Source organism: Corvus brachyrhynchos, unplaced genomic scaffold, assembly GCF_000691975.1.
Source record: "Corvus brachyrhynchos isolate BGI_N302 unplaced genomic scaffold, ASM69197v1 scaffold307, whole genome shotgun sequence".
In the NCBI taxonomy this organism is placed as follows: Eukaryota; Metazoa; Chordata; class Aves; order Passeriformes; family Corvidae; genus Corvus; species Corvus brachyrhynchos.
Window position 1 is genome coordinate 3,993,007 of NW_008239288.1, and position 4,975 is coordinate 3,997,981.

At 44.9% G+C, this 4,975-nt stretch overlaps 1 protein-coding gene across 1 annotated transcript in view; it reads left to right on the plus strand.

Moving 5' to 3' along the window:
* Positions 1-4,975, plus strand: part of ITIH5 (inter-alpha-trypsin inhibitor heavy chain family member 5) — a 40,749-nt gene that overhangs the window by 16,470 nt on the left and 19,304 nt on the right. The window lies entirely within an intron of this gene.

Genomic DNA, 4,975 nt, shown 5'->3' on the forward strand with positions numbered 1-4,975 from the left:
TGACCACCCTGCCTCTCAGAACAAACAGTTCTGGCACAAATGCCCCCAGTTCTGCATGCTGGAAGTGACCAAGTGCTGAACCAGGGAGATTAAGTCTCCAAAGGGCTTTGGTGTTCTTGTGAGCTGCACAAGTAGTCAGCAGCTTAACCTTGCACTATGAAAGCTTTTATTGTCCTTCTGTGTGTCAGAGTTTCTTTTCATTACACCTACTAGAAACAAGACTGCCATTAACCCCTGAAGGTATACTTCACAGCCTAGGCAGTTCCTGCTGGTAAACATGCATGAATATCAGGTAAATTATCTATGGAGAGGTTCCTCCTGAGCTTGAAGTGAGAGAAGTGTCTATCCAGAACCTTTGTTGAGGGTGTACCCAACTTTTTGCCTGTTATCTCAGTATATTCTTTTTGTGGAGAACCACTGCTACGTTATGGAGGAGTGCTATGTGATGGAGGCACTTATCTTCCTTTGATTCCAGATACTCCAAAAAATAGAACTTTATGGAGTTAAGATCAGAATCATAAAACCCCCACATGGATTAATCAAGAAAAGACCAAAATCTAGGATTGTCTGAAAAATAAACCTCTCTTGGTTCTCTAGGAAAGAATGATCAGTTACCGCCATGTCTGCTCAGTGTCCTTTTTACCCAGTTGTTGATGCTACTAAGATGTTTATTAAATTACAGACAGATTCCCTGGTGGCAGGATACATCTGAGCAGAGGAAATGTCTCCTTTTTTTCTTTTCTCTTGGACTCTCACAGCTGTGGTGGTCCGTGGTGGTGTGTAGAGAGCTGGGAAATCCCATGGGACTGTCTTTCCTCATTTCTCTCTACTGAGTCACATGCAAGGTCAGCTAAAAATACAGCCAGCAATTGTAAAGAGCGCTCTTGTGGGTCAGCTGCAGTGACTATGGCAAACGACTTTAGGACTGTATAAGCAGGGATGGGAAACATCAGCTGTGCACCTTTTTCTACAGTAACTGGAGGAGATTTTGCACTCTGCAGTCACCTGCCTTCATGAAGTAAATGGCAAAGTGACTCAAGTAGGGTCAGGATTTCATGTATCCTGCAGTTCCCATAACCCAATTGTGAGTCATTTATCTTTTCCGCTCCCAACGTTTTCCATTTCCGACATGAATTTTAACCTGTTTGTGCCATCCCTTTTTTCCTGAGTCTTTGAAGCAACAAATGTCCAGTTACAAACACATACAGTGAGACTGGTTGATCAGCTTGAATAAAATAATTGGAGATGTTGAAAAACCATGTGGATGTGGCATTTGGGTACACGGTTTAGTGGTGAACACAGTCGTGCTGGGTTAATAATTGGACTTGATGATCTTAGAGGTCTTTTCCAGCCTTAACAGTTCTTTGGTTTTGTGATTAAGACCCTTGAAACATTCCCCTCACATCACTAAGAGATGTATTAGCTTTGAGGGGAAGGTATTTCTCCTCAGTTTTCACAGCCTCTGAGCTCTGGTGATGCCAGCAGACTTGGATGTGTTGCAGCAGTCAAACTCCACTGAGAGTCTGAGCCTTTGCTACAGTCTCCTCTTAGCACTGGCAAGGAGATAAAGTTCAGGAATAGAAAATTCTTGAGCACGATGAGAAAAATATTCACATGTTCTAGGCTTTGCACATCATTACTGCTGTCCCACTGGCAAGGAAAATCCCCATGAACTTTGTTCCTTCATTTGCAAAGAGACAGCAAGTTCTGTGTGGAATAGTTGCTTTTAACAGCCAGGAGAGCCTGGGGAACAGGTTGTATCTTCAGGGTTTACTGGGAAGCAAAATGATTTGCCCTTTGAGCAGTCTGCCCTGCTGATTTTATGGTACCTCTGGCTAGGTAGAAGGGGATATAGCAGTTTTACATTGGTATAACCAGGAGAAAGAGGGGCCAGTTATAGGTTCGCCACCTTGTGATTACCACGATTGCACCCAGCTTCACTAAACATGATGAAAAAGGACCCATGTTATAGAACGAGCACGTTCCAAGCTGTCAATATACCCACAGGAGACTGAATTTGCAGGTATTTTGAAGATATATAGTAAAATACAGTTGTTTCAACCACAGATTCATTTCACCTTACCTTTCCCACAGGCAATAAATGCCACACACTCAGTTAAGCATTTGGCTTCACCGCAAGCCTGGCAACTTGTCAAGGGTGGTGTGCCAGACTGTAATTTTCTCTGAGGTTAATTGCTCTAGGAGGAACCCAGCTGAAACTGGGACCTGCTGGGGATTTGCAAGGGCTTCATTTATTTGTCCAAGGGACACTGTTGGTACCCTTGAGTCACCGACACTGCTGGAGCCCATCTGAGAGCCCTATGAGCCCAGCCCCTCAACCTCTGTGCCTCAGCGCAGACCCCCCTGAGGAGTTTCAGGGTGGTGAAAGAGCAGACAAGCACCTGAACACTCAATATTCTCCTTCCAAACTCCTCTGACTTCTGCTGGTTGCTGCAGAACTGGATGTGAGCCTGTTGACTGTTAGTCCAAATAATGGCTGCTACCCAGGAGAACAACCTTAAATCACCAGGGAACTTTGGAAAAAAATGCAAATTCTAATTACAGCCTTTAGAGAGTTCAAAGCTACTGGGGTGAGGAAAGTTTTGTCAGGTTTTCCATTTCTGTTGGAAAGAAACAGCCTGAGAGAACGCAGAAGAGCAGTCTGCAGCACTAACAACTCCATGCAGCTGCCTCCTACTCAGGAATACAACACAGCAGAGTTATCTCAGTCCTCTCTGGAGGTGTGAATATGGGATGTAAGAACTGTTACAACAAATAAGACATCAGATCCATGTAGAATTTATTTGCTCTAAGAAAATAAAAATAAAATTTCTCTTCCAAGAGAAATGCAAGTGCTTGTCATGCAGAAAAATAATCTGCCTAACCCTAAAGCAATTAAGTAATGACAGAGAAACAAGTAACCTTCAGAGCAAGATGCTCTCAGGTATCCAGGGCAGGGAGCATCTGCTTCTGGTCTTAAGACTAACAGCCAATTTTGCTTCATGCTGAGGCAGTAGAAGCGGAGGCAAAATTTCCCAGGAGGATCCCAGGCCAACTATAAAGTGCAAGTCCTTTAACTGGGTTCAGAGTAAATAGGATGCAAAGGTAAGGCAGAGTTTGGCATGGAAATGCTGCTGAGGCTTGAACTGAAAACCCATGAAGACACTGAGAGCTCTCCCACAGGTTTCAATTGGACCATCATTGAGTTCATCAAAGGATGAACTTAAAACTGGTGCTGCTGATGTGCCAGACACAGCCCAGTGACCACCAGACAAGTCTGTAGTGAAATGGAAGTGGCTAAATCAGTCCATGGAAGTCAGTTCATGGATTGGGGTCATTGATGTTTATGGCCAGGCACAGCTATACCAGAGTTACAGACAGCACAGCTCTTGGTCTGAGACTGGGACTGAGGGCCCAGGCTGGAGCTTAATTGGGCAGGAGAGTGGGTGCAGGCCCCAGCTGGGGCTGAGCAGAGCCATTAGAGCCTCTTGGTATCCTCAAGGCTCTGGCGAATGCATAAAAGTCAGTGAAATGAAAGAGCTTTCTTTAGTAGTCCTGTCCAAGCTGGAATTAAGGATTTTTTTCCAGCTGCTGGAGTAACACCTGGAAGCCAGACCTGGCTTCTATGTGTTTTCATCATGGATCTGTTATGTGAATTTAGATAGGTTATTTTCTTTGCCTGTGCTTGTCTCTTTGCAAAGTCTTGTCTCTTTAGCTGGCAAACGCATGTCTGGACTTATGGCTGTACAAAGATCCCCCAAGTCTAAAAGACACCAGATCTTTGCCAAGACTGAAGTTATTAGATTAGCACTGTTTGCAGCAACACTGCTATTTCTGAGTAGATACCCCTTCACCCTAAATCAGGGTGTGTCCTACACATTACTCAACTGGGACCATTTGTTTCTGGCTGTGGAGAGCAGCTGAAGCTCAGAAGTGCTTGTAGCATCTCACGTGGAATCCTGCTGGAGTGAGATCTTCCATGTTATATTATTGTCATCAAACAGTCTTCACAGGCAGCTCTGAGGTCCACATGATGTAATTTGAGATCCCTTAGGAATGAGGGATATGATGCTATGTCATGAGGAAAGAGCTTTTGCTTGGATATTCATCCCTGATCAGTGACATAATTTTCTCAAAAACATCTGCTCTCTTCTCTGCAGAGTTTTGGGCAAAGAATTGGCTTCTTCTTGTGCCTGAGGCCGTGGCTTAGGATGGAAGTGGGCAGGGGAAGGGCTGGAGGCAGAGATGTGCAGGAGGGAGTGGGGATCCTGGAGCTGGAGATGCAGAGAGGGTTTGGAAATGGTGAAAATTGGATGTGGGGCAGGTGTTGGAGGACTGTGAGGGCCCTGTGGCAGACTCTTAGGTGGGAAAACTGGCAAGTTTGCTTTTTAAAGGAACTATTTAGTACTCTTGCATTGCTTAATGCTAACCCTGAGCAAAAGTGCTGGGTCTTTCCTTCAACCAACAAACCTTTGTCACCATCCCACACTCACAGGAGATCACGGAATTCTAAAATGGTGTGGATTGGAAACAACCTTAAAGATCATCCAGTTCCAACCCCCTGCTATGGGCAGGGACACCTTCCACTATTCCAGGGAGCTTCCAGCCCTTCCACAGCTTCTCTGGGTACTCTGTGCCAGGGCCTCACCACCCTCACAGGGAATAATTTCTTCCCAATATCCAATCTAAATCTCTCCTCTTTTAGTTTAAAGCCATTCCCTCTTGTCCTATCACTAGAATCTTCTTGTAAAGTCCCTACCACATGTCCTGTAAAAAGAAATGAAAATGGGGAAGCCTCAAGGGAGGAGCAGCACATCTCTCCTAGCAGGTTACACCCATGGATAGGATATTCTGAGTAGGGGCTAGAAAGCTTCAAACTTGTTAGGCTTCAGGCTGCTGAGACACCTGGTCTGTGAGAGTGGCTACGTGATGAAGGATGAGGATAATCAGTATGAAGAGCAGAATTATTTCTGTA